Source organism: Triturus cristatus, chromosome 12 (assembly GCF_964204655.1).
Source record: "Triturus cristatus chromosome 12, aTriCri1.1, whole genome shotgun sequence".
In the NCBI taxonomy this organism is placed as follows: Eukaryota; Metazoa; Chordata; class Amphibia; order Caudata; family Salamandridae; genus Triturus; species Triturus cristatus.
The window spans coordinates 660,160,700-660,188,376 of NC_140595.1; the positions used below are offsets into that span (position 1 = coordinate 660,160,700).

General features: G+C 41.1%; 24 non-coding genes across 24 annotated transcripts; 17 read left to right on the forward strand and 7 right to left on the reverse strand.

The window, feature by feature from the left end:
• The first annotated feature begins 205 nt into the window (after positions 1–205).
• On the forward strand, positions 206–287 carry TRNAS-GCU (transfer RNA serine (anticodon GCU)). The gene has a single exon. It is a non-coding gene; the product is annotated as a tRNA-Ser (tRNA).
• A 3,013-nt stretch (positions 288–3,300) lies between these two features.
• On the forward strand, positions 3,301–3,372 carry TRNAT-UGU (transfer RNA threonine (anticodon UGU)). The gene has a single exon. It is a non-coding gene; the product is annotated as a tRNA-Thr (tRNA).
• Positions 3,373–5,724: 2,352 nt separating this feature from the next.
• TRNAT-UGU (transfer RNA threonine (anticodon UGU)) lies at positions 5,725–5,796 on the forward strand. The gene has a single exon. It is a non-coding gene; the product is annotated as a tRNA-Thr (tRNA).
• A 2,352-nt stretch (positions 5,797–8,148) lies between these two features.
• Positions 8,149–8,220, forward strand: TRNAT-UGU (transfer RNA threonine (anticodon UGU)). Its single transcript has one exon. It is a non-coding gene; the product is annotated as a tRNA-Thr (tRNA).
• A 2,352-nt stretch (positions 8,221–10,572) lies between these two features.
• On the forward strand, positions 10,573–10,644 carry TRNAT-UGU (transfer RNA threonine (anticodon UGU)). Its single transcript has one exon. It is a non-coding gene; the product is annotated as a tRNA-Thr (tRNA).
• Positions 10,645–11,818: 1,174 nt separating this feature from the next.
• On the reverse strand, positions 11,819–11,913 carry TRNAI-UAU (transfer RNA isoleucine (anticodon UAU)). Its single transcript has 2 exons — positions 11,876–11,913; positions 11,819–11,854 (listed from the first exon to the last, which is right to left on the reverse strand). It is a non-coding gene; the product is annotated as a tRNA-Ile (tRNA).
• Positions 11,914–12,325: 412 nt separating this feature from the next.
• TRNAS-GCU (transfer RNA serine (anticodon GCU)) lies at positions 12,326–12,407 on the forward strand. The gene has a single exon. It is a non-coding gene; the product is annotated as a tRNA-Ser (tRNA).
• Positions 12,408–12,996: 589 nt separating this feature from the next.
• Positions 12,997–13,068, forward strand: TRNAT-UGU (transfer RNA threonine (anticodon UGU)). Its single transcript has one exon. It is a non-coding gene; the product is annotated as a tRNA-Thr (tRNA).
• A 1,160-nt stretch (positions 13,069–14,228) lies between these two features.
• Positions 14,229–14,323, reverse strand: TRNAI-UAU (transfer RNA isoleucine (anticodon UAU)). Its single transcript has 2 exons — positions 14,286–14,323; positions 14,229–14,264 (listed from the first exon to the last, which is right to left on the reverse strand). It is a non-coding gene; the product is annotated as a tRNA-Ile (tRNA).
• Positions 14,324–14,735: 412 nt separating this feature from the next.
• Positions 14,736–14,817, forward strand: TRNAS-GCU (transfer RNA serine (anticodon GCU)). The gene has a single exon. It is a non-coding gene; the product is annotated as a tRNA-Ser (tRNA).
• A 589-nt stretch (positions 14,818–15,406) lies between these two features.
• Positions 15,407–15,478, forward strand: TRNAT-UGU (transfer RNA threonine (anticodon UGU)). The gene has a single exon. It is a non-coding gene; the product is annotated as a tRNA-Thr (tRNA).
• A 1,174-nt stretch (positions 15,479–16,652) lies between these two features.
• TRNAI-UAU (transfer RNA isoleucine (anticodon UAU)) lies at positions 16,653–16,747 on the reverse strand. Its single transcript has 2 exons — positions 16,710–16,747; positions 16,653–16,688 (listed from the first exon to the last, which is right to left on the reverse strand). It is a non-coding gene; the product is annotated as a tRNA-Ile (tRNA).
• A 411-nt stretch (positions 16,748–17,158) lies between these two features.
• Positions 17,159–17,240, forward strand: TRNAS-GCU (transfer RNA serine (anticodon GCU)). Its single transcript has one exon. It is a non-coding gene; the product is annotated as a tRNA-Ser (tRNA).
• A 589-nt stretch (positions 17,241–17,829) lies between these two features.
• On the forward strand, positions 17,830–17,901 carry TRNAI-UAU (transfer RNA isoleucine (anticodon UAU)). The gene has a single exon. It is a non-coding gene; the product is annotated as a tRNA-Ile (tRNA).
• Positions 17,902–19,060: 1,159 nt separating this feature from the next.
• Positions 19,061–19,155, reverse strand: TRNAI-UAU (transfer RNA isoleucine (anticodon UAU)). The gene is made up of 2 exons: positions 19,118–19,155; positions 19,061–19,096 (listed from the first exon to the last, which is right to left on the reverse strand). It is a non-coding gene; the product is annotated as a tRNA-Ile (tRNA).
• Positions 19,156–20,238: 1,083 nt separating this feature from the next.
• TRNAT-UGU (transfer RNA threonine (anticodon UGU)) lies at positions 20,239–20,310 on the forward strand. Its single transcript has one exon. It is a non-coding gene; the product is annotated as a tRNA-Thr (tRNA).
• A 1,174-nt stretch (positions 20,311–21,484) lies between these two features.
• TRNAI-UAU (transfer RNA isoleucine (anticodon UAU)) lies at positions 21,485–21,579 on the reverse strand. The gene is made up of 2 exons: positions 21,542–21,579; positions 21,485–21,520 (listed from the first exon to the last, which is right to left on the reverse strand). It is a non-coding gene; the product is annotated as a tRNA-Ile (tRNA).
• A 412-nt stretch (positions 21,580–21,991) lies between these two features.
• Positions 21,992–22,073, forward strand: TRNAS-GCU (transfer RNA serine (anticodon GCU)). Its single transcript has one exon. It is a non-coding gene; the product is annotated as a tRNA-Ser (tRNA).
• A 1,835-nt stretch (positions 22,074–23,908) lies between these two features.
• On the reverse strand, positions 23,909–24,003 carry TRNAI-UAU (transfer RNA isoleucine (anticodon UAU)). Its single transcript has 2 exons — positions 23,966–24,003; positions 23,909–23,944 (listed from the first exon to the last, which is right to left on the reverse strand). It is a non-coding gene; the product is annotated as a tRNA-Ile (tRNA).
• Positions 24,004–24,415: 412 nt separating this feature from the next.
• Positions 24,416–24,497, forward strand: TRNAS-GCU (transfer RNA serine (anticodon GCU)). Its single transcript has one exon. It is a non-coding gene; the product is annotated as a tRNA-Ser (tRNA).
• A 580-nt stretch (positions 24,498–25,077) lies between these two features.
• On the forward strand, positions 25,078–25,149 carry TRNAT-UGU (transfer RNA threonine (anticodon UGU)). Its single transcript has one exon. It is a non-coding gene; the product is annotated as a tRNA-Thr (tRNA).
• Positions 25,150–26,323: 1,174 nt separating this feature from the next.
• On the reverse strand, positions 26,324–26,418 carry TRNAI-UAU (transfer RNA isoleucine (anticodon UAU)). Its single transcript has 2 exons — positions 26,381–26,418; positions 26,324–26,359 (listed from the first exon to the last, which is right to left on the reverse strand). It is a non-coding gene; the product is annotated as a tRNA-Ile (tRNA).
• Positions 26,419–26,829: 411 nt separating this feature from the next.
• Positions 26,830–26,911, forward strand: TRNAS-GCU (transfer RNA serine (anticodon GCU)). The gene has a single exon. It is a non-coding gene; the product is annotated as a tRNA-Ser (tRNA).
• A 589-nt stretch (positions 26,912–27,500) lies between these two features.
• On the forward strand, positions 27,501–27,572 carry TRNAI-UAU (transfer RNA isoleucine (anticodon UAU)). Its single transcript has one exon. It is a non-coding gene; the product is annotated as a tRNA-Ile (tRNA).
• Positions 27,573–27,677: the final 105 nt, after the last annotated feature.

The window sequence follows — 27,677 nt, forward strand, 5'->3', positions numbered from 1 at the left end:
AGTTCTGACAAAGTCTCGGGGAATCTTATGAATATTTGTAATTAGCACATAGTAAGAATTTCCCAAAAATGAAATGTAGGTCCCTGATTGGGGGAAGACGTGGAATGTGAGATCTTGCCTCAGCTGTTTTTTTCTTTTTTAGGTACAGTATATTGACACTTCAGTACCTTTTGTGAAGCAAGGTTTCAGATGGGGCTGTAGGGCAGACGAGGTGGCCGAGTGGTTAAGGCGATGGACTGCTGATCCATTGTGCTCTGCACGCGTGGGTTCGAATCCCACCTTCGTCGGAAAGCCATCAGAGTCTCTTTTGATGGCCAGCATTTCTTGTAGTATAATTACACTCTCTTTCAAGACAGAGCCAGGATCCGCTAGATGGGATCATCTGACTGTTCCATTTTAACAAATATGTCAAATAAAGTGAAGTATTTTGTGCGTAATAGAAATTAGATCTTTCATGGAGTTTCCAGAGGATTGCCTTTCACTCACTCCTGGCTTATTAACCAGTTTGGATAAATAGATTGATAAGAAAGCAGCTCTTACTCCTAAAGTTTAGGCATTCTCAAATGAATGACTGTTAACATATGTCTGCCCCACAGAGACAGATCACTTCTAATAAGTGGGTTCTCTATATGTCACTGATTGCAGACATACTAACTAGAGCTATCGGTATGGTCTTGAATGCGAAAACTCTTATTTTCTCATATGAAAATGTAGTTTTTCATACTTCCAAAAAAAGTGCCTTAAGCATGGTCTTCAATGTGTGCGCGCACGTGGACATTCATATGCAACTACGTTTCCATATAGAGTCTCAAAATCATAGATATATTCATACCTCAGTAAGAATACATGTTGCAATTTACATCCTGCGTGCAGACTGTCCTTGTAGCTCAGTGGCAGAGCACTGGTCTTGTAAACCAGGGGTCATGAGTTCAAGCCTCATCAGGGCCTTTTTACATGAGTCTTTCTGTATGTTGTTTTCAAGTCATTCTTCGCTGGAGTCACACCTTGCTTTAGGATTGCTTATTGCCAAGCTTCCCTTTCCTGCTTTCATATTATCAAGAAAATATCATGAAGATCATTGAATTATAAATTATTGCCTCACCCCTTCCGATCGCCTGACGAACGCCTGACAAACGCCATTCTCACCCTGCCGGGCAAGCCCTGCCGGGCAAAGCCAAATAAGCCATGCATATTTACAGTTCCTTTGAAAGGCAGAGCGAGGACTAGGACCTCTGTTCCGACTGAATCTGCATCCACAGAAAGGATGTTATAAGGCCCTACAAATTTCACCAAGGAGATGTGAAAGTCTTCCCCCATAAAATACTTTTTTTCCCAGATACCCCGGCTCTTAGGCAAATGAGGTTACTCCTCAAAACCCCACCCCCACTCACCATAAAAATCCTTCTCTCCTGCTGTCCATTCAAATGATACAAGGTATCTTGTACATAGAGAGAAAGGGAGAATAGGCAGACTTGCTTCAAAGATTTGGTGACTTTGGATGGGTGGGTTGAATGAAGAAGTGAACCTGGTTTCTGGGAAAGGAGTATCGAGATGAAGATGAGGAAAAGTGAACATGGACCACATTCATAGGTTAGAGAAATACATTTAATAGGTTGAATGGTTTTGAAAAGTGAACTTCGAGCAGTAATTGTTGTTTTTTAAACTGCAAAGAAATTAAAAATGAATGTGGGATTGGAGGCACACTCTGAGCAGAAAAGCACCATAAGCTGCTATGGTGCAACTCAAGATGGTGAATAGAACCTTTAATATGATGATGCTCTTCTTTTGCTAGTTTTTTCGAGTCACCTTTTATTGTAAGTAGCTGATACAGCATTTTTTGCAGCTCTTCAGTTTATGGTTATCATGTGAGAACACTGTTTTCATCATATTTATTATTCTACAAATGTATTTTTAAATGCACTGATGTGGTGTTTGCATGAAATGCAAGATGGCACATCATGGAATGTTTAAACTGAGCATCGCGGAGGATATGTGATATTTGGCACCCAGAGGAGTAGGACACGTAGATCCTATAAGAAGTAAAGACTCTCTAGCAAGGGCCGTCCATACTCTGAGTTTAAACTTTACTTTTTGTGAAATGGTTTATGAAAATCAACACAGCTGCTACAGGTGAGGCTCGAACTCACAACCTCGGCATGGCTCAGTGCAAGTACTGCTGTATAAGTACCGCGCGCTAACCGATTGCGCCACTGGAGTTCTCTCTTTTCACATCTCCCCAGGTGAGCCATCTACAGCTGACCAAGTAGATGACAGACACTGCTCCATCATTCACTGTGCAAGATCGACTCACATGCTAGCATGTTATCATGACTATTAAAAATACAGTCCAAACGGAATAGATTCTATAATTGTCCTATAACATATGCTCTGTCTATTCAAAACCCCATAGAATTATATCTTGACAGTTCTGACAAAGTCTAGGGGAATCTTATGAATATTTGTAATTAGCACATAGTAAGAATTTCCCAAAAATGAAATGTAGGTCCCTGATTGGGGGAAGACGTGGAATGTGAGATCTTGCCTCAGCTGTTTTTTTCTTTTTTAGGTACAGTATATTGACACTTCAGTACCTTTTGTGAAGCCAGGTTTCAGATGGGGCTGTAGGGCAGACGAGGTGGCCGAGTGGTTAAGGCGATGGACTGCTAATCCTTTGTGCTCTGCACGCGTGGGTTCGAATCCCACCTTCGTCGGAAAGCAATCAGAGTCGCTTTTGATGGCCAGCATTTCTTGTAGTATAATTACACTCTCTTTCAAGACAGAGCCAGGATCCGCTAGATGGGATCATCTGACTGTTCCATTTTAACAAATATGTCAAATAAAGTGAAGTATTTTGTGCGTAATAGAAATTAGATCTTTCATGGAGTTTCCAGAGGATTGCCTTTCACTCACTCCTGGCTTATTAACCAGTTTGGATAAATCGATTGATAAGAAAGCAGCTCTTACTCCTAAAGTTTAGGCCGTCTCAAATGAATGACTGTTAACATATGTCTGCCCCACAGAGACAGATCACTTCTAATAAGTGGGTTCTCTATATGTCACTGATTGCAGACATACTAACTAGAGCTATCGGTATGGTCTTGAATGCGAAAACTCTTATTTTCTCATATGAAAATGTAGTTTTTCATACTTCCAAAAAAAGTGCCTTAAGCATGGTCTTCAATGTGTGCGCGCACGTGGACATTCATATGCAACTACGTTTCCATACAGAGTCTCAAAATCATAGATATATTCATACCTCAGTAAGAATACATGTTGCAATTTACATCCTGCGTGCAGACTGGCCTTGTAGCTCAGTGGCAGAGCACTGGTCTTGTAAACCAGGGGTCATGAGTTCAAGCCTCATCAGGGCCTTTTTACATGAGTCTTTCTGTATGTTGTTTTCAAGTCATTCTTCCCTGGAGTCACACCTTGCTTTAGGATTGCTTATTGCCAAGCTTCCCTTTCCTGCTTTCATATTATCAAGAAAATATCATGAAGATCATTGAATTATAAATTATTGCCTCACCCCTTCCGATCGCCTGACGAACGCCTGACGAACGCCATTCTCACCCTGCCGGGCAAGCCCTGCCGGGCAAAGCCAAATAAGCCATGCATATTTACAGTTCCTTTGAAAGGCAGAGCGAGGACTAGGACCTCTGTTCCGACTGAATCTGCATCCACAGAAAGGATGTTATAAGGCCCTACAAATTTCACCAAGGAGATGTGAAAGTCTTCCCCCATAAAATACTTTTTTTCCCAGATACCCCGGCTCTTAGGCAAATGAGGTTACTCCTCAAAACCCCACCCCCACTCACCATAAATATCCTTCTCTCCTGCTGTCCATTCAAATGATACAAGGTATCTTGTACATAGAGAGAAAGGGAGAATAGGCAGACTTGCTTCAAAGATTTGGTGACTTTGGATGGGTGGGTTGAATGAAGAAGTGAACCTGGTTTCTGGGAAAGGAGTATCGAGATGAAGATGAGGAAAAGTGAACATGGACCACATTCATAGGTTAGAGAAATACATTTAATAGGTTGAATGGTTTTGAAAAGTGAACTTCGAGCAGTAATTGTTGTTTTTTAAACTGCAAAGAAATTAAAAATGAATGTGGGATTGGAGGCACACTCTGAGCAGAAAAGCACCATAAGCTGCTATGGTGCAACTCAAGATGGTGAATAGAACCTTTAATATGATGATGCTCTTCTTTTGCTAGTTTTTTCGAGTCACCTTTTATTGTAAGTAGCTGATACAGCATTTTTTGCAGCTCTTCAGTTTATGGTTATCATGTGAGAACACTGTTTTCATCATATTTATTATTCTACAAATGTATTTTTAAATGCACTGATGTGGTGTTTGCATGAAATGCAAGATGGCACATCATGGAATGTTTAAACTGAGCATCGCGGAGGATATGTGATATTTGGCACCCAGAGGAGTAGGACACGTAGATCCTATAAGAAGTAAAGACTCTCTAGCAAGGGCCGTCCATACTCTGAGTTTAAACTTTACTTTTTGTGAAATGGTTTATGAAAATCAACACAGCTGCTACAGGTGAGGCTCGAACTCACAACCTCGGCATGGCTCAGTGCAAGTACTGCTGTATAAGTACCGCGCGCTAACCGATTGCGCCACTGGAGTTCTCTCTTTTCACATCTCCCCAGGTGAGCCATCTACAGCTGACCAAGTAGATGACAGACACTGCTCCATCATTCACTGTGCAAGATCGACTCACATGCTAGCATGTTATCATGACTATTAAAAATACAGTCCAAACGGAATAGATTCTATAATTGTCCTATAACATATGCTCTGTCTATTCAAAACCCCATAGAATTATATCTTGACAGTTCTGACAAAGTCTAGGGGAATCTTATGAATATTTGTAATTAGCACATAGTAAGAATTTCCCAAAAATGAAATGTAGGTCCCTGATTGGGGGAAGACGTGGAATGTGAGATCTTGCCTCAGCTGTTTTTTTCTTTTTTAGGTACAGTATATTGACACTTCAGTACCTTTTGTGAAGCCAGGTTTCAGATGGGGCTGTAGGGCAGACGAGGTGGCCGAGTGGTTAAGGCGATGGACTGCTAATCCTTTGTGCTCTGCACGCGTGGGTTCGAATCCCACCTTCGTCGGAAAGCAATCAGAGTCGCTTTTGATGGCCAGCATTTCTTGTAGTATAATTACACTCTCTTTCAAGACAGAGCCAGGATCCGCTAGATGGGATCATCTGACTGTTCCATTTTAACAAATATGTCAAATAAAGTGAAGTATTTTGTGCGTAATAGAAATTAGATCTTTCATGGAGTTTCCAGAGGATTGCCTTTCACTCACTCCTGGCTTATTAACCAGTTTGGATAAATCGATTGATAAGAAAGCAGCTCTTACTCCTAAAGTTTAGGCCGTCTCAAATGAATGACTGTTAACATATGTCTGCCCCACAGAGACAGATCACTTCTAATAAGTGGGTTCTCTATATGTCACTGATTGCAGACATACTAACTAGAGCTATCGGTATGGTCTTGAATGCGAAAACTCTTATTTTCTCATATGAAAATGTAGTTTTTCATACTTCCAAAAAAAGTGCCTTAAGCATGGTCTTCAATGTGTGCGCGCACGTGGACATTCATATGCAACTACGTTTCCATACAGAGTCTCAAAATCATAGATATATTCATACCTCAGTAAGAATACATGTTGCAATTTACATCCTGCGTGCAGACTGGCCTTGTAGCTCAGTGGCAGAGCACTGGTCTTGTAAACCAGGGGTCATGAGTTCAAGCCTCATCAGGGCCTTTTTACATGAGTCTTTCTGTATGTTGTTTTCAAGTCATTCTTCCCTGGAGTCACACCTTGCTTTAGGATTGCTTATTGCCAAGCTTCCCTTTCCTGCTTTCATATTATCAAGAAAATATCATGAAGATCATTGAATTATAAATTATTGCCTCACCCCTTCCGATCGCCTGACGAACGCCTGACGAACGCCATTCTCACCCTGCCGGGCAAGCCCTGCCGGGCAAAGCCAAATAAGCCATGCATATTTACAGTTCCTTTGAAAGGCAGAGCGAGGACTAGGACCTCTGTTCCGACTGAATCTGCATCCACAGAAAGGATGTTATAAGGCCCTACAAATTTCACCAAGGAGATGTGAAAGTCTTCCCCCATAAAATACTTTTTTTCCCAGATACCCCGGCTCTTAGGCAAATGAGGTTACTCCTCAAAACCCCACCCCCACTCACCATAAAAATCCTTCTCTCCTGCTGTCCATTCAAATGATACAAGGTATCTTGTACATAGAGAGAAAGGGAGAATAGGCAGACTTGCTTCAAAGATTTGGTGACTTTGGATGGGTGGGTTGAATGAAGAAGTGAACCTGGTTTCTGGGAAAGGAGTATCGAGATGAAGATGAGGAAAAGTGAACATGGACCACATTCATAGGTTAGAGAAATACATTTAATAGGTTGAATGGTTTTGAAAAGTGAACTTCGAGCAGTAATTGTTGTTTTTTAAACTGCAAAGAAATTAAAAATGAATGTGGGATTGGAGGCACACTCTGAGCAGAAAAGCACCATAAGCTGCTATGGTGCAACTCAAGATGGTGAATAGAACCTTTAATATGATGATGCTCTTCTTTTGCTAGTTTTTTCGAGTCACCTTTTATTGTAAGTAGCTGATACAGCATTTTTTGCAGCTCTTCAGTTTATGGTTATCATGTGAGAACACTGTTTTCATCATATTTATTATTCTACAAATGTATTTTTAAATGCACTGATGTGGTGTTTGCATGAAATGCAAGATGGCACATCATGGAATGTTTAAACTGAGCATCGCGGAGGATATGTGATATTTGGCACCCAGAGGAGTAGGACACGTAGATCCTATAAGAAGTAAAGACTCTCTAGCAAGGGCCGTCCATACTCTGAGTTTAAACTTTACTTTTTGTGAAATGGTTTATGAAAATCAACACAGCTGCTACAGGTGAGGCTCGAACTCACAACCTCGGCATGGCTCAGTGCAAGTACTGCTGTATAAGTACCGCGCGCTAACCGATTGCGCCACTGGAGTTCTCTCTTTTCACATCTCCCCAGGTGAGCCATCTACAGCTGACCAAGTAGATGACAGACACTGCTCCATCATTCACTGTGCAAGATCGACTCACATGCTAGCATGTTATCATGACTATTAAAAATACAGTCCAAACGGAATAGATTCTATAATTGTCCTATAACATATGCTCTGTCTATTCAAAACCCCATAGAATTATATCTTGACAGTTCTGACAAAGTCTAGGGGAATCTTATGAATATTTGTAATTAGCACATAGTAAGAATTTCCCAAAAATGAAATGTAGGTCCCTGATTGGGGGAAGACGTGGAATGTGAGATCTTGCCTCAGCTGTTTTTTTCTTTTTTAGGTACAGTATATTGACACTTCAGTACCTTTTGTGAAGCCAGGTTTCAGATGGGGCTGTAGGGCAGACGAGGTGGCCGAGTGGTTAAGGCGATGGACTGCTAATCCTTTGTGCTCTGCACGCGTGGGTTCGAATCCCACCTTCGTCGGAAAGCAATCAGAGTCGCTTTTGATGGCCAGCATTTCTTGTAGTATAATTACACTCTCTTTCAAGACAGAGCCAGGATCCGCTAGATGGGATCATCTGACTGTTCCATTTTAACAAATATGTCAAATAAAGTGAAGTATTTTGTGCGTAATAGAAATTAGATCTTTCATGGAGTTTCCAGAGGATTGCCTTTCACTCACTCCTGGCTTATTAACCAGTTTGGATAAATCGATTGATAAGAAAGCAGCTCTTACTCCTAAAGTTTAGGCCGTCTCAAATGAATGACTGTTAACATATGTCTGCCCCACAGAGACAGATCACTTCTAATAAGTGGGTTCTCTATATGTCACTGATTGCAGACATACTAACTAGAGCTATCGGTATGGTCTTGAATGCGAAAACTCTTATTTTCTCATATGAAAATGTAGTTTTTCATACTTCCAAAAAAAGTGCCTTAAGCATGGTCTTCAATGTGTGCGCGCACGTGGACATTCATATGCAACTACGTTTCCATACAGAGTCTCAAAATCATAGATATATTCATACCTCAGTAAGAATACATGTTGCAATTTACATCCTGCGTGCAGACTGGCCTTGTAGCTCAGTGGCAGAGCACTGGTCTTGTAAACCAGGGGTCATGAGTTCAAGCCTCATCAGGGCCTTTTTACATGAGTCTTTCTGTATGTTGTTTTCAAGTCATTCTTCCCTGGAGTCACACCTTGCTTTAGGATTGCTTATTGCCAAGCTTCCCTTTCCTGCTTTCATATTATCAAGAAAATATCATGAAGATCATTGAATTATAAATTATTGCCTCACCCCTTCCGATCGCCTGACGAACGCCTGACGAACGCCATTCTCACCCTGCCGGGCAAGCCCTGCCGGGCAAAGCCAAATAAGCCATGCATATTTACAGTTCCTTTGAAAGGCAGAGCGAGGACTAGGACCTCTGTTCCGACTGAATCTGCATCCACAGAAAGGATGTTATAAGGCCCTACAAATTTCACCAAGGAGATGTGAAAGTCTTCCCCCATAAAATACTTTTTTTCCCAGATACCCCGGCTCTTAGGCAAATGAGGTTACTCCTCAAAACCCCACCCCCACTCACCATAAATATCCTTCTCTCCTGCTGTCCATTCAAATGATACAAGGTATCTTGTACATAGAGAGAAAGGGAGAATAGGCAGACTTGCTTCAAAGATTTGGTGACTTTGGATGGGTGGGTTGAATGAAGAAGTGAACCTGGTTTCTGGGAAAGGAGTATCGAGATGAAGATGAGGAAAAGTGAACATGGACCACATTCATAGGTTAGAGAAATACATTTAATAGGTTGAATGGTTTTGAAAAGTGAACTTCGAGCAGTAATTGTTGTTTTTTAAACTGCAAAGAAATTAAAAATGAATGTGGGATTGGAGGCACACTCTGAGCAGAAAAGCACCATAAGCTGCTATGGTGCAACTCAAGATGGTGAATAGAACCTTTAATATGATGATGCTCTTCTTTTGCTAGTTTTTTCGAGTCACCTTTTATTGTAAGTAGCTGATACAGCATTTTTTGCAGCTCTTCAGTTTATGGTTATCATGTGAGAACACTGTTTTCATCATATTTATTATTCTACAAATGTATTTTTAAATGCACTGATGTGGTGTTTGCATGAAATGCAAGATGGCACATCATGGAATGTTTAAACTGAGCATCGCGGAGGATATGTGATATTTGGCACCCAGAGGAGTAGGACACGTAGATCCTATAAGAAGTAAAGACTCTCTAGCAAGGGCCGTCCATACTCTGAGTTTAAACTTTACTTTTTGTGAAATGGTTTATGAAAATCAACACAGCTGCTACAGGTGAGGCTCGAACTCACAACCTCGGCATGGCTCAGTGCAAGTACTGCTGTATAAGTACCGCGCGCTAACCGATTGCGCCACTGGAGTTCTCTCTTTTCACATCTCCCCAGGTGAGCCATCTACAGCTGACCAAGTAGATGACAGACACTGCTCCATCATTCACTGTGCAAGATCGACTCACATGCTAGCATGTTATCATGACTATTAAAAATACAGTCCAAACGGAATAGATTCTATAATTGTCCTATAACATATGCTCTGTCTATTCAAAACCCCATAGAATTATATCTTGACAGTTCTGACAAAGTCTAGGGGAATCTTATGAATATTTGTAATTAGCACATAGTAAGAATTTCCCAAAAATGAAATGTAGGTCCCTGATTGGGGGAAGACGTGGAATGTGAGATCTTGCCTCAGCTGTTTTTTTCTTTTTTAGGTACAGTATATTGACACTTCAGTACCTTTTGTGAAGCCAGGTTTCAGATGGGGCTGTAGGGCAGACGAGGTGGCCGAGTGGTTAAGGCGATGGACTGCTAATCCTTTGTGCTCTGCACGCGTGGGTTCGAATCCCACCTTCGTCGGAAAGCAATCAGAGTCGCTTTTGATGGCCAGCATTTCTTGTAGTATAATTACACTCTCTTTCAAGACAGAGCCAGGATCCGCTAGATGGGATCATCTGACTGTTCCATTTTAACAAATATGTCAAATAAAGTGAAGTATTTTGTGCGTAATAGAAATTAGATCTTTCATGGAGTTTCCAGAGGATTGCCTTTCACTCACTCCTGGCTTATTAACCAGTTTGGATAAATCGATTGATAAGAAAGCAGCTCTTACTCCTAAAGTTTAGGCCGTCTCAAATGAATGACTGTTAACATATGTCTGCCCCACAGAGACAGATCACTTCTAATAAGTGGGTTCTCTATATGTCACTGATTGCAGACATACTAACTAGAGCTATCGGTATGGTCTTGAATGCGAAAACTCTTATTTTCTCATATGAAAATGTAGTTTTTCATACTTCCAAAAAAAGTGCCTTAAGCATGGTCTTCAATGTGTGCGCGCACGTGGACATTCATATGCAACTACGTTTCCATACAGAGTCTCAAAATCATAGATATATTCATACCTCAGTAAGAATACATGTTGCAATTTACATCCTGCGTGCAGACTGGCCTTGTAGCTCAGTGGCAGAGCACTGGTCTTGTAAACCAGGGGTCATGAGTTCAAGCCTCATCAGGGCCTTTTTACATGAGTCTTTCTGTATGTTGTTTTCAAGTCATTCTTCCCTGGAGTCACACCTTGCTTTAGGATTGCTTATTGCCAAGCTTCCCTTTCCTGCTTTCATATTATCAAGAAAATATCATGAAGATCATTGAATTATAAATTATTGCCTCACCCCTTCCGATCGCCTGACGAACGCCTGACGAACGCCATTCTCACCCTGCCGGGCAAGCCCTGCCGGGCAAAGCCAAATAAGCCATGCATATTTACAGTTCCTTTGAAAGGCAGAGCGAGGACTAGGACCTCTGTTCCGACTGAATCTGCATCCACAGAAAGGATGTTATAAGGCCCTACAAATTTCACCAAGGAGATGTGAAAGTCTTCCCCCATAAAATACTTTTTTTCCCAGATACCCCGGCTCTTAGGCAAATGAGGTTACTCCTCAAAACCCCACCCCCACTCACCATAAATATCCTTCTCTCCTGCTGTCCATTCAAATGATACAAGGTATCTTGTACATAGAGAGAAAGGGAGAATAGGCAGACTTGCTTCAAAGATTTGGTGACTTTGGATGGGTGGGTTGAATGAAGAAGTGAACCTGGTTTCTGGGAAAGGAGTATCGAGATGAAGATGAGGAAAAGTGAACATGGACCACATTCATAGGTTAGAGAAATACATTTAATAGGTTGAATGGTTTTGAAAAGTGAACTTCGAGCAGTAATTGTTGTTTTTTAAACTGCAAAGAAATTAAAAATGAATGTGGGATTGGAGGCACACTCTGAGCAGAAAAGCACCATAAGCTGCTATGGTGCAACTCAAGATGGTGAATAGAACCTTTAATATGATGATGCTCTTCTTTTGCTAGTTTTTTCGAGTCACCTTTTATTGTAAGTAGCTGATACAGCATTTTTTGCAGCTCTTCAGTTTATGGTTATCATGTGAGAACACTGTTTTCATCATATTTATTATTCTACAAATGTATTTTTAAATGCACTGATGTGGTGTTTGCATGAAATGCAAGATGGCACATCATGGAATGTTTAAACTGAGCATCGCGGAGGATATGTGATATTTGGCACCCAGAGGAGTAGGACACGTAGATCCTATAAGAAGTAAAGACTCTCTAGCAAGGGCCGTCCATACTCTGAGTTTAAACTTTACTTTTTGTGAAATGGTTTATGAAAAACAACACGGCTGCTCCAGGTGAGGCTCGAACTCACAACCTCGGCATGGCTCAGTGCAAGTACTGCTGTATAAGTACCGCGCGCTAACCGATTGCACCACTGGAGCTCTCTCTTTTCACATCTCCCCAGGTGAGCCATCTACAGCTGACCAAGTAGATGACAGACACTGCTCCATCATTCACTGTGCAAGATCGACTCACATGCTAGCATGTTATCATGACTATTAAAAATACAGTCCAAACGGAATAGATTCTATAATTGTCCTATAACATATGCTCTGTCTATTCAAAACCCCATAGAATTATATCTTGACAGTTCTGACAAAGTCTCGGGGAATCTTATGAATATTTGTAATTAGCACATAGTAAGAATTTCCCAAAAATGAAATGTAGGTCCCTGATTGGGGGAAGACGTGGAATGTGAGATCTTGCCTCAGCTGTTTTTTTCTTTTTTAGGTACAGTATATTGACACTTCAGTACCTTTTGTGAAGCAAGGTTTCAGATGGGGCTGTAGGGCAGACGAGGTGGCCGAGTGGTTAAGGCGATGGACTGCTAATCCATTGTGCTCTGCACGCGTGGGTTCGAATCCCACCTTCGTCGGAAAGCCATCAGAGTCTCTTTTGATGGCCAGCATTTCTTGTAGTATAATTACACTCTCTTTCAAGACAGAGCCAGGATCCGCTAGATGGGATCATCTGACTGTTCCATTTTAACAAATATGTCAAATAAAGTGAAGTATTTTGTGCGTAATAGAAATTAGATCTTTCATGGAGTTTCCAGAGTATTGCCTTTCACTCACTCCTGGCTTATTAACCAGTTTGGATAAATAGATTGATAAGAAAGCAGCTCTTACTCCTAAAGTTTAGGCATTCTCAAATGAATGACTGTTAACATATGTCTGCCCCACAGAGACAGATCACTTCTAATAAGTGGGTTCTCTATATGTCACTGATTGCAGACATACTAACTAGAGCTATCGGTATGGTCTTGAATGCGAAAACTCTTATTTTCTCATATGAAAATGTAGTTTTTCATACTTCCAAAAAAAGTGCCTTAAGCATGGTCTTCAATGTGTGCGCGCACGTGGACATTCATATGCAACTACGTTTCCATACAGAGTCTCAAAATCATAGATATATTCATACCTCAGTAAGAATACATGTTGCAATTTACATCCTGCGTGCAGACTGGCCTTGTAGCTCAGTGGCAGAGCACTGGTCTTGTAAACCAGGGGTCATGAGTTCAAGCCTCATCAGGGCCTTTTTACATGAGTCTTTCTGTATGTTGTTTTCAAGTCATTCTTCCCTGGAGTCACACCTTGCTTTAGGATTGCTTATTGCCAAGCTTCCCTTTCCTGCTTTCATATTATCAAGAAAATATCATGAAGATCATTGAATTATAAATTATTGCCTCACCCCTTCCGATCGCCTGACGAACGCCTGACAAACGCCATTCTCACCCTGCCGGGCAAAGCCAAATAAGCCATGCATATTTACAGTTCCTTTGAAAGGCAGAGCGAGGACTAGGACCTCTGTTCCGACTGAATCTGCATCCACAGAAAGGATGTTATAAGGCCCTACAAATTTCACCAAGGAGATGTGAAAGTCTTCCCCCATAAAATACTTTTTTTCCCAGATACCCCGGCTCTTAGGCAAATGAGGTTACTCCTCAAAACCCCACCCCCACTCACCATAAATATCCTTCTCTCCTGCTGTCCATTCAAATGATACAAGGTATCTTGTACATAGAGAGAAAGGGAGAATAGGCAGACTTGCTTCAAAGATTTGGTGACTTTGGATGGGTGGGTTGAATGAAGAAGTGAACCTGGTTTCTGGGAAAGGAGTATCGAGATGAAGATGAGGAAAAGTGAACATGGACCACATTCATAGGTTAGAGAAATACATTTAATAGGTTGAATGGTTTTGAAAAGTGAACTTCGAGCAGTAATTGTTGTTTTTTAAACTGCAAAGAAATTAAAAATGAATGTGGGATTGGAGGCACACTCTGAGCAGAAAAGCACCATAAGCTGCTATGGTGCAACTCAAGATGGTGAATAGAACCTTTAATATGATGATGCTCTTCTTTTGCTAGTTTTTTCGAGTCACCTTTTATTGTAAGTAGCTGATACAGCATTTTTTGCAGCTCTTCAGTTTATGGTTATCATGTGAGAACACTGTTTTCATCATATTTATTATTCTACAAATGTATTTTTAAATGCACTGATGTGGTGTTTGCATGAAATGCAAGATGGCACATCATGGAATGTTTAAACTGAGCATCGCGGAGGATATGTGATATTTGGCACCCAGAGGAGTAGGACACGTAGATCCTATAAGAAGTAAAGACTCTCTAGCAAGGGCCGTCCATACTCTGAGTTTAAACTTTACTTTTTGTGAAATGGTTTATGAAAAACAACACGGCTGCTCCAGGTGAGGCTCGAACTCACAACCTCGGCATGGCTCAGTGCAAGTACTGCTGTATAAGTACCGCGCGCTAACCGATTGCGCCACTGGAGCTCTCTCTTTTCACATCTCCCCAGGTGAGCCATCTACAGCTGACCAAGTAGATGACAGACACTGCTCCATCATTCACTGTGCAAGATCGACTCACATGCTAGCATGTTATCATGACTATTAAAAATACAGTCCAAACGGAATAGATTCTATAATTGTCCTATAACATATGCTCTGTCTATTCAAAACCCCATAGAATTATATCTTGACAGTTCTGACAAAGTCTCGGGGAATCTTATGAATATTTGTAATTAGCACATAGTAAGAATTTCCCAAAAATGAAATGTAGGTCCCTGATTGGGGGAAGACGTGGAATGTGAGATCTTGCCTCAGCTGTTTTTTTCTTTTTTAGGTACAGTATATTGACACTTCAGTACCTTTTGTGAAGCAAGGTTTCAGATGGGGCTGTAGGGCAGACGAGGTGGCCGAGTGGTTAAGGCGATGGACTGCTGATCCATTGTGCTCTGCACGCGTGGGTTCGAATCCCACCTTCGTCGGAAAGCCATCAGAGTCTCTTTTGATGGCCAGCATTTCTTGTAGTATAATTACACTCTCTTTCAAGACAGAGCCAGGATCCGCTAGATGGGATCATCTGACTGTTCCATTTTAACAAATATGTCAAATAAAGTGAAGTATTTTGTGCGTAATAGAAATTAGATCTTTCATGGAGTTTCCAGAGGATTGCCTTTCACTCACTCCTGGCTTATTAACCAGTTTGGATAAATAGATTGATAAGAAAGCAGCTCTTACTCCTAAAGTTTAGGCATTCTCAAATGAATGACTGTTAACATATGTCTGCCCCACAGAGACAGATCACTTCTAATAAGTGGGTTCTCTATATGTCACTGATTGCAGACATACTAACTAGAGCTATCGGTATGGTCTTGAATGCGAAAACTCTTATTTTCTCATATGAAAATGTAGTTTTTCATACTTCCAAAAAAAGTGCCTTAAGCATGGTCTTCAATGTGTGCGCGCACGTGGACATTCATATGCAACTACGTTTCCATACAGAGTCTCAAAATCATAGATATATTCATACCTCAGTAAGAATACATGTTGCAATTTACATCCTGCGTGCAGACTGGCCTTGTAGCTCAGTGGCAGAGCACTGGTCTTGTAAACCAGGGGTCATGAGTTCAAGCCTCATCAGGGCCTTTTTACATGAGTCTTTCTGTATGTTGTTTTCAAGTCATTCTTCCCTGGAGTCACACCTTGCTTTAGGATTGCTTATTGCCAAGCTTCCCTTTCCTGCTTTCATATTATCAAGAAAATATCATGAAGATCATTGAATTATAAATTATTGCCTCACCCCTTCCGATCGCCTGACGAACGCCTGACGAACGCCATTCTCACCCTGCCGGGCAAGCCCTGCCGGGCAAAGCCAAATAAGCCATGCATATTTACAGTTCCTTTGAAAGGCAGAGCGAGGACTAGGACCTCTGTTCCGACTGAATCTGCATCCACAGAAAGGATGTTATAAGGCCCTACAAATTTCACCAAGGAGATGTGAAAGTCTTCCCCCATAAAATACTTTTTTTCCCAGATACCCCGGCTCTTAGGCAAATGAGGTTACTCCTCAAAACCCCACCCCCACTCACCATAAATATCCTTCTCTCCTGCTGTCCATTCAAATGATACAAGGTATCTTGTACATAGAGAGAAAGGGAGAATAGGCAGACTTGCTTCAAAGATTTGGTGACTTTGGATGGGTGGGTTGAATGAAGAAGTGAACCTGGTTTCTGGGAAAGGAGTATCGAGATGAAGATGAGGAAAAGTGAACATGGACCACATTCATAGGTTAGAGAAATACATTTAATAGGTTGAATGGTTTTGAAAAGTGAACTTCGAGCAGTAATTGTTGTTTTTTAAACTGCAAAGAAATTAAAAATGAATGTGGGATTGGAGGCACACTCTGAGCAGAAAAGCACCATAAGCTGCTATGGTGCAACTCAAGATGGTGAATAGAACCTTTAATATGATGATGCTCTTCTTTTGCTAGTTTTTTCGAGTCACCTTTTATTGTAAGTAGCTGATACAGCATTTTTTGCAGCTCTTCAGTTTATGGTTATCATGTGAGAACACTGTTTTCATCATATTTATTATTCTACAAATGTATTTTTAAATGCACTGATGTGGTGTTTGCATGAAATGCAAGATGGCACATCATGGAATGTTTAAACTGAGCATCGCGGAGGATATGTGATATTTGGCACCCAGAGGAGTAGGACACGTAGATCCTATAAGAAGTAAAGACTCTATAGCAAGGGCCGTCCATACTCTGAGTTTAAACTTTACTTTTTGTGAAATGGTTTATGAAAAACAACACGGCTGCTCCAGGTGAGGCTCGAACTCACAACCTCGGCATGGCTCAGTGCAAGTACTGCTGTATAAGTACCGCGCGTTAACCAATTGCGCCACTGGAGCTCTCTCTTTTCACATCTCCCCAGGTGAGCCATCTACAGCTGACCAAGTAGATGACAGACACTGCTCCATCATTCACTGTGCAAGATCGACTCACATGCTAGCATGTTATCATGACTATTAAAAATACAGTCCAAACGGAATAGATTCTATAATTGTCCTATAACATATGCTCTGTCAATTCAAAACCCCATAGAATTATATCTTGACAGTTCTGACAAAGTCTAGGGGAATCTTATGAATATTTGTAATTAGCACATAGTAAGAATTTACCAAAAATGAAATGTAGGTCCCTGATTGGGGGAAGACGTGGAATGTGAGATCTTGCCTCAGCTGTTTTTTTCTTTTTTGGTACAGTATATTGACACTTCAGTACCTTTTGTGAAGCAAGGTTTCAGATGGGGCTGTAGGGCAGACGAGGTGGCCGAGTGGTTAAGGCGATGGACTGCTAATCCATTGTGCTCTGCACGCGTGGGTTCGAATCCCACCTTCGTCGGAAAGCCATCAGAGTCTCTTTTGATGGCCAGCATTTCTTGTAGTATAATTACACTCTCTTTCAAGACAGAGCCAGGATCCGCTAGATGGGATCATCTGACTGTTCCATTTTAACAAATATGTCAAATAAAGTGAAGTATTTTGTGCGTAATAGAAATTAGATCTTTCATGGAGTTTCCAGAGGATTGCCTTTCACTCACTCCTGGCTTATTAACCAGTTTGGATAAATAGATTGATAAGAAAGCAGCTCTTACTCCTAAAGTTTAGGCCGTCTCAAATGAATGACTGTTAACATATGTCTGCCCCACAGAGACAGATCACTTCTAATAAGTGGGTTCTCTATATGTCACTGATTGCAGACATACTAACTAGAGCTATCGGTATGGTCTTGAATGCGAAAACTCTTATTTTCTCATATGAAAATGAAGTTTTTCATACTTCCAAAAAAAGTGCCTTAAGCATGGTCTTCAATGTGTGCGCGCACGTGGACATTCATATGCAACTACGTTTCCATACAGAGTCTCAAAATCATAGATATATTCATACCTCAGTAAGAATACATGTTGCAATTTACATCCTGCGTGCAGACTGGCCTTGTAGCTCAGTGGCAGAGCACTGGTCTTATAAACCAGGGGTCATGAGTTCAAGCCTCATCAGGGCCTTTTTACATGAGTCTTTCTGTATGTTGTTTTCAAGTCATTCTTCCCTGGAGTCACACCTTGCTTTAGGATTGCTTATTGCCAAGCTTCCCTTTCCTGCTTTCATATTATCAAGAAAATATCATGAAGATCATTGAATTATAAATTATTGCCTCACCCCTTCCGATCGCCTGACGAACGCCTGACAAACGCCATTCTCACCCTGCCGGGCAAAGCCAAATAAGCCATGCATATTTACAGTTCCTTTGAAAGGCAGAGCAAGGATTAGGACCTCTGTTCCGACTGAATCTGCATCCACAGAAAGGATGTTATAAGGCCCTACAAATTTCACCAAGGAGATGTGAAAGTCTTCCCCCATAAAATACTTTTTTTCCCAGATACCCCGGCTCTTAGGCAAATGAGGTTACTCCTCAAAACCCCACCCCCACTCACCATAAAGATCCTTCTCTCCTGCTGTCCATTCAAATGATACAAGGTATCTTGTACATAGAGAGAAAGGGAGAATAGGCAGACTTGCTTCAAAGATTTGGTGACTTTGGATGGGTGGGTTGAATGAAGAAGTGAACCTGGTTTCTGGGAAAGGAGTATCGAGATGAAGATGAGGAAAAGTGAACATGGACCACATTCATAGGTTAGAGAAATACATTTAATAGGTTGAATGGTTTTGAAAAGTGAACTTCGAGCAGTAATTGTTGTTTTTTAAACTGCAAAGAAATTAAAAATGAATGTGGGATTGGAGGCACACTCTGAGCAGAAAAGCACCATAAGCTGCTATGGTGCAACTCAAGATGGTGAATAGAACCTTTAATATGATGATGCTCTTCTTTTGCTAGTTTTTTCGAGTCACCTTTTATTGTAAGTAGCTGATACAGCATTTTTTGCAGCTCTTCAGTTTATGGTTATCATGTGAGAACACTGTTTTCATCATATTTATTATTCTACAAATGTATTTTTAAATGCACTGATGTGGTGTTTGCATGAAATGCAAGATGGCACATCATGGAATGTTTAAACTGAGCATCGCGGAGGATATGTGATTTTGGCACCCAGAGGAGTAGGACACGTAGATCCTATAAGAAGTAAAGACTCTCTAGCAAGGGCCGTCCATACTCTGAGTTTAAACTTTACTTTTTGTGAAATGGTTTATGAAAAACAACACGGCTGCTCCAGGTGAGGCTCGAACTCACAACCTCGGCATGGCTCAGTGCAAGTACTGCTGTATAAGTACCGCGCGCTAACCGATTGCGCCACTGGAGCTCTCTCTTTTCACATCTCCCCAGGTGAGCCATCTACAGCTGACCAAGTAGATGACAGACACTGCTCCATCATTCACTGTGCAAGATCGACTCACATGCTAGCATGTTATCATGACTATTAAAAATACAGTCCAAACGGAATAGATTCTATAATTGTCCTATAACATATGCTCTGTCAATTCAAAACCCCATAGAATTATATCTTGACAGTTCTGACAAAGTCTAGGGGAATCTTATGAATATTTGTAATTAGCACATAGTAAGAATTTCCCAAAAATGAAATGTAGGTCCCTGATTGGGGGAAGACGTGGAATGTGAGATCTTGCCTCAGCTGTTTTTTTCTTTTTTAGGTACAGTATATTGACACTTCAGTACCTTTTGTGAAGCAAGGATTCAGATGGGGCTGTAGGGCAGACGAGGTGGCCGAGTGGTTAAGGCGATGGGCTGCTAATCCATTGTGCTCTGCACGCGTGGGTTCGAATCCCACCTTCGTCGGAAAGCCATCAGAGTCTCTTTTGATGGCCAGCATTTCTTGTAGTATAATTACACTCTCTTTCAAGACAGAGCCAGGATCCGCTAGATGGGATCATCTGACTGTTCCATTTTAACAAATATGTCAAATAAAGTGAAGTATTTTGTGCGTAATAGAAATTAGATCTTTCATGGAGTTTCCAGAGGATTGCCTTTCACTCACTCCTGGCTTATTAACCAGTTTGGATAAATAGATTGATAAGAAAGCAGCTCTTACTCCTAAAGTTTAGGCCGTCTCAAATGAATGACTGTTAACATATGTCTGCCCCACAGAGACAGATCACTTCTAATAAGTGGGTTCTCTATATGTCACTGATTGCAGACATACTAACTAGAGCTATCGGTATGGTCTTGAATGCGAAAACTCTTATTTTCTCATATGAAAATGTAGTTTTTCATACTTCCAAAAAAAGTGCCTTAAGCATGGTCTTCAATGTGTGCGCGCACGTGGACATTCATATGCAACTACGTTTCCATACAGAGTCTCAAAATCATAGATATATTCATACCTCAGTAAGAATACATGTTGCAATTTACATCCTGCGTGCAGACTGGCCTTGTAGCTCAGTGGCAGAGCACTGGTCTTGTAAACCAGGGGTCATGAGTTCAAGCCTCATCAGGGCCTTTTTACATGAGTCTTTCTGTATGTTGTTTTCAAGTCATTCTTCCCTGGAGTCACACCTTGCTTTAGGATTGCTTATTGCCAAGCTTCCCTTTCCTGCTTTCATATTATCAAGAAAATATCATGAAGATCATTGAATTATAAATTATTGCCTCACCCCTTCCGATCGCCTGACGAACGCCTGACAAACGCCATTCTCACCCTGGCGGGCAAGCCCTGCCGGGCAAAGCCAAATAAGCCATGCATATTTACAGTTCCTTTGAAAGGCAGAGCGAGGACTAGGACCTCTGTTCCGACTGAATCTGCATCCACAGAAAGGATGTTATAAGGCCCTACAAATTTCACCAAGGAGATGTGAAAGTCTTCCCCCATAAAATACTTTTTTTCCCAGATACCCCGGCTCTTAGGCAAATGAGGTTACTCCTCAAAACCCCACCCCCACTCACCATAAATATCCTTCTCTCCTGCTGTCCATTCAAATGATACAAGGTATCTTGTACATAGAGAGAAAGGGAGAATAGGCAGACTTGCTTCAAAGATTTGATGACTTTGGATGGGTGGGTTGAATGAAGAAGTGAACCTGGTTTCTGGGAAAGGAGTATCGAGATGAAGATGAGGAAAAGTGAACATGGACCACATTCATAGGTTAGAGAAATACATTTAATAGGTTGAATGGTTTTGAAAAGTGAACTTCGAGCAGTAATTGTTGTTTTTTAAACTGCAAAGAAATTAAAAATGAATGTGGGATTGGAGGCACACTCTGAGCAGAAAAGCACCATAAGCTGCTATGGTGCAACTCAAGATGGTGAATAGAACCTTTAATATGATGATGCTCTTCTTTTGCTAGTTTTTTCGAGTCACCTTTTATTGTAAGTAGCTGATACAGCATTTTTTGCAGCTCTTCAGTTTATGGTTATCATGTGAGAACACTGTTTTCATCATATTTATTATTCTACAAATGTATTTTTAAATGCACTGATGTGGTGTTTGCATGAAATGCAAGATGGCACATCATGGAATGTTTAAACTGAGCATCGCGGAGGATATGTGATATTTGGCACCCAGAGGAGTAGGACACGTAGATCCTATAAGAAGTAAAGACTCTCTAGCAAGGGCCGTCCATACTCTGAGTTTAAACTTTACTTTTTGTGAAATGGTTTATGAAAAACAACACGGCTGCTCCAGGTGAGGCTCGAACTCACAACCTCAGCATGGCTCAGTGCAAGTACTGCTGTATAAGTACCGCGCGCTAACCGATTGCGCCACTGGAGCTCTCTCTTTTCACATCTCCCCAGGTGAGCCATCTACAGCTGACCAAGTAGATGACAGACACTGCTCCATCATTCACTGTGCAAGATCGACTCACATGCTAGCATGTTATCATGACTATTAAAAATACAGTCCAAACGGAATAGATTCTATAATTGTCCTATAACATATGCTCTGTCTATTCAAAACCCCATAGAATTATATCTTGACAGTTCTGACAAAGTCTCGGGGAATCTTATGAATATTTGTAATTAGCACATAGTAAGAATTTCCCAAAAATGAAATGTAGGTCCCTGATTGGGGGAAGACGTGGAATGTGAGATCTTGCCTCAGCTGTTTTTTTCTTTTTTAGGTACAGTATATTGACACTTCAGTACCTTTTGTGAAGCAAGGTTTCAGATGGGGCTGTAGGGCAGACGAGGTGGCCGAGTGGTTAAGGCGATGGACTGCTGATCCATTGTGCTCTGCACGCGTGGGTTCGAATCCCACCTTCGTCGGAAAGCCATCAGAGTCTCTTTTGATGGCCAGCATTTCTTGTAGTATAATTACACTCTCTTTCAAGACAGAGCCAGGATCCGCTAGATGGGATCATCTGACTGTTCCATTTTAACAAATATGTCAAATAAAGTGAAGTATTTTGTGCGTAATAGAAATTAGATCTTTCATGGAGTTTCCAGAGGATTGCCTTTCACTCACTCCTGGCTTATTAACCAGTTTGGATAAATAGATTGATAAGAAAGCAGCTCTTACTCCTAAAGTTTAGGCATTCTCAAATGAATGACTGTTAACATATGTCTGCCCCACAGAGACAGATCACTTCTAATAAGTGGGTTCTCTATATGTCACTGATTGCAGACATACTAACTAGAGCTATCGGTATGGTCTTGAATGCGAAAACTCTTATTTTCTCATATGAAAATGTAGTTTTTCATACTTCCAAAAAAAGTGCCTTAAGCATGGTCTTCAATGTGTGCGCGCACGTGGACATTCATATGCAACTACGTTTCCATATAGAGTCTCAAAATCATAGATATATTCATACCTCAGTAAGAATACATGTTGCAATTTACATCCTGCGTGCAGACTGTCCTTGTAGCTCAGTGGCAGAGCACTGGTCTTGTAAACCAGGGGTCATGAGTTCAAGCCTCATCAGGGCCTTTTTACATGAGTCTTTCTGTATGTTGTTTTCAAGTCATTCTTCCCTGGAGTCACACCTTGCTTTAGGATTGCTTATTGCCAAGCTTCCCTTTCCTGCTTTCATATTATCAAGAAAATATCATGAAGATCATTGAATTATAAATTATTGCCTCACCCCTTCCGATCGCCTGACGAACGCCTGACAAACGCCATTCTCACCCTGCCGGGCAAGCCCTGCCGGGCAAAGCCAAATAAGCCATGCATATTTACAGTTCCTTTGAAAGGCAGAGCGAGGACTAGGACCTCTGTTCCGACTGAATCTGCATCCACAGAAAGGATGTTATAAGGCCCTACAAATTTCACCAAGGAGATGTGAAAGTCTTCCCCCATAAAATACTTTTTTTCCCAGATACCCCGGCTCTTAGGCAAATGAGGTTACTCCTCAAAACCCCACCCCCACTCACCATAAATATCCTTCTCTCCTGCTGTCCATTCAAATGATACAAGGTATCTTGTACATAGAGAGAAAGGGAGAATAGGCAGACTTGCTTCAAAGATTTGGTGACTTTGGATGGGTGGGTTGAATGAAGAAGTGAACCTGGTTTCTGGGAAAGGAGTATCGAGATGAAGATGAGGAAAAGTGAACATGGACCACATTCATAGGTTAGAGAAATACATTTAATAGGTTGAATGGTTTTGAAAAGTGAACTTCGAGCAGTAATTGTTGTTTTTTAAACTGCAAAGAAATTAAAAATGAATGTGGGATTGGAGGCACACTCTGAGCAGAAAAGCACCATAAGCTGCTATGGTGCAACTCAAGATGGTGAATAGAACCTTTAATATGATGATGCTCTTCTTTTGCTAGTTTTTTCGAGTCACCTTTTATTGTAAGTAGCTGATACAGCATTTTTTGCAGCTCTTCAGTTTATGGTTATCATGTGAGAACACTGTTTTCATCATATTTATTATTCTACAAATGTATTTTTAAATGCACTGATGTGGTGTTTGCATGAAATGCAAGATGGCACATCATGGAATGTTTAAACTGAGCATCGCGGAGGATATGTGATATTTGGCACCCAGAGGAGTAGGACACGTAGATCCTATAAGAAGTAAAGACTCTCTAGCAAGGGCCGTCCATACTCTGAGTTTAAACTTTACTTTTTGTGAAATGGTTTATGAAAAACAACACGGCTGCTCCAGGTGAGGCTCGAACTCACAACCTCGGCATGGCTCAGTGCAAGTACTGCTGTATAAGTACCGCGCGCTAACCGATTGCGCCACTGGAGTTCTCTCTTTTCACATCTCCCCAGGTGAGCCATCTACAGCTGACCAAGTAGATGACAGACACTGCTCCATCATTCACTGTGCAAGATCGACTCACATGCTAGCATGTTATCATGACTATTAAAAATACAGTCCAAACGGAATAGATTCTATAATTGTCCTATAACATATGCTCTGTCTATTCAAAACCCCATAGAATTATATCTTGACAGTTCTGACAAAGTCTAGGGGAATCTTATGAATATTTGTAATTAGCACATAGTAAGAATTTCCCAAAAATGAAATGTAGGTCCCTGATTGGGGGAAGACGTGGAATGTGAGATCTTGCCTCAGCTGTTTTTTTCTTTTTTAGGTACAGTATATTGACACTTCAGTACCTTTTGTGAAGCAAGGTTTCAGATGGGGCTGTAGGGCAGACGAGGTGGCCGAGTGGTTAAGGCGATGGACTGCTAATCCATTGTGCTCTGCACGCGTGGGTTCGAATCCCACCTTCGTCGGAAAGCAATCAGAGTCTCTTTTGATGGCCAGCATTTCTTGTAGTATAATTACACTCTCTTTCAAGACAGAGCCAGGATCCGCTAGATGGGATCATCTGACTGTTCCATTTTGTCAAATAAAGTGAAGTATTTTGTGCGTAATAGAAATTAGATCTTTCATGGAGTTTCCAGAGGATTGCCTTTCACTCACTCCTGGCTTATTAACCAGTTTGGATAAATAGATTGATAAGAAAGCAGCTCTTACTCCTAAAGTTTAGGCCGTCTCAAATGAATGACTGTTAACATATGTCTGCCCCACAGAGACAGATCACTTCTAATAAGTGGGTTCTCTATATGTCACTGATTGCAGACATACTAACTAGAGCTATCGGTATGGTCTTGAATGCGAAAACTCTTATTTTCTCATATGAAAATGTAGTTTTTCATACTTCCAAAAAAAGTGCCTTAAGCATGGTCTTCAATGTGTGCGCGCACGTGGACATTCATATGCAACTACGTTTCCATACAGAGTCTCAAAATCATAGATATATTCATACCTCAGTAAGAATACATGTTGCAATTTACATCCTGCGTGCAGACTGGCCTTGTAGCTCAGTGGCAGAGCACTGGTCTTGTAAACCAGGGGTCATGAGTTCAAGCCTCATCAGGGCCTTTTTACATGAGTCTTTCTGTATGTTGTTTTCAAGTCATTCTTCCCTGGAGTCACACCTTGCTTTAGGATTGCTTATTGCCAAGCTTCCCTTTCCTGCTTTCATATTATCAAGAAAATATCATGAAGATCATTGAATTATAAATTATTGCCTCACCCCTTCCGATCGCCTGACGAACGCCTGACGAACGCCATTCTCACCCTGCCGGGCAAGCCCTGCCGGGCAAAGCCAAATAAGCCATGCATATTTACAGTTCCTTTGAAAGGCAGAGCGAGGACTAGGACCTCTGTTCCGACTGAATCTGCATCCACAGAAAGGATGTTATAAGGCCCTACAAATTTCACCAAGGAGATGTGAAAGTCTTCCCCCATAAAATACTTTTTTTCCCAGATACCCCGGCTCTTAGGCAAATGAGGTTACTCCTCAAAACCCCACCCCCACTCACCATAAATATCCTTCTCTCCTGCTGTCCATTCAAATGATACAAGGTATCTTGTACATAGAGAGAAAGGGAGAATAGGCAGACTTGCTTCAAAGATTTGGTGACTTTGGATGGGTGGGTTGAATGAAGAAGTGAACCTGGTTTCTGGGAAAGGAGTATCGAGATGAAGATGAGGAAAAGTGAACATGGACCACATTCATAGGTTAGAGAAATACATTTAATAGGTTGAATGGTTTTGAAAAGTGAACTTCGAGCAGTAATTGTTGTTTTTTAAACTGCAAAGAAATTAAAAATGAATGTGGGATTGGAGGCACACTCTGAGCAGAAAAGCACCATAAGCTGCTATGGTGCAACTCAAGATGGTGAATAGAACCTTTAATATGATGATGCTCTTCTTTTGCTAGTTTTTTCGAGTCACCTTTTATTGTAAGTAGCTGATACAGCATTTTTTGCAGCTCTTCAGTTTATGGTTATCATGTGAGAACACTGTTTTCATCATATTTATTATTCTACAAATGTATTTTTAAATGCACTGATGTGGTGTTTGCATGAAATGCAAGATGGCACATCATGGAATGTTTAAACTGAGCATCGCGGAGGATATGTAATATTTGGCACCCAGAGGAGTAGGACACGTAGATCCTATAAGAAGTAAAGACTCTATAGCAAGGGCCGTCCATACTCTGAGTTTAAACTTTACTTTTTGTGAAATGGTTTATGAAAAACAACACGGCTGCTCCAGGTGAGGCTCGAACTCACAACCTCGGCATGGCTCAGTGCAAGTACTGCTGTATAAGTACCGCGCGTTAACCGATTGCGCCACTGGAGCTCTCTCTTTTCACATCTCCCCAGGTGAGCCATCTACAGCTGACCAAGTAGATGACAGACACTGCTCCATCATTTACTGTGCAAGATCGACTCACATGCTAGCATGTTATCATGACTATTAAAAATACAGTCCAAACGGAATAGATTCTATAATTGTCCTATAACATATGCTCTGTCAATTCAAAACCCCATAGAATTATATCTTGACAGTTCTGACAAAGTCTAGGGGAATCTTATGAATATTTGTAATTAGCACATAGTAAGAATTTACCAAAAATGAAATGTAGGTCCCTGATTGGGGGAAGACGTGGAATGTGAGATCTTGCCTCAGCTGTTTTTTTCTTTTTTGGTACAGTATATTGACACTTCAGTACCTTTTGTGAAGCAAGGTTTCAGATGGGGCTGTAGGGCAGACGAGGTGGCCGAGTGGTTAAGGCGATGGACTGCTAATCCATTGTGCTCTGCACGCGTGGGTTCGAATCCCACCTTCGTCGGAAAGCCATCAGAGTCTCTTTTGATGGCCAGCATTTCTTGTAGTATAATTACACTCTCTTTCAAGACAGAGCCAGGATCCGCTAGATGGGATCATCTGACTGTTCCATTTTAACAAATATGTCAAATAAAGTGAAGTATTTTGTGCGTAATAGAAATTAGATCTTTCATGGAGTTTCCAGAGGATTGCCTTTCACTCACTCCTGGCTTATTAACCAGTTTGGATAAATAGATTGATAAGAAAGCAGCTCTTACTCCTAAAGTTTAGGCCGTCTCAAATGAATGACTGTTAACATATGTCTGCCCCACAGAGACAGATCACTTCTAATAAGTGGGTTCTCTATATGTCACTGATTGCAGACATACTAACTAGAGCTATCGGTATGGTCTTGAATGCGAAAACTCTTATTTTCTCATATGAAAATGTAGTTTTTCATACTTCCAAAAAAAGTGCCTTAAGCATGGTCTTCAATGTGTGCGCGCACGTGGACATTCATATGCAACTACGTTTCCATACAGAGTCTCAAAATCATAGATATATTCATACCTCAGTAAGAATACATGTTGCAATTTACATCCTGCGTGCAGACTGGCCTTGTAGCTCAGTGGCAGAGCACTGGTCTTATAAACCAGGGGTCATGAGTTCAAGCCTCATCAGGGCCTTTTTACATGAGTCTTTCTGTATGTTGTTTTCAAGTCATTCTTCCCTGGAGTCACACCTTGCTTTAGGATTGCTTATTGCCAAGCTTCCCTTTCCTGCTTTCATAT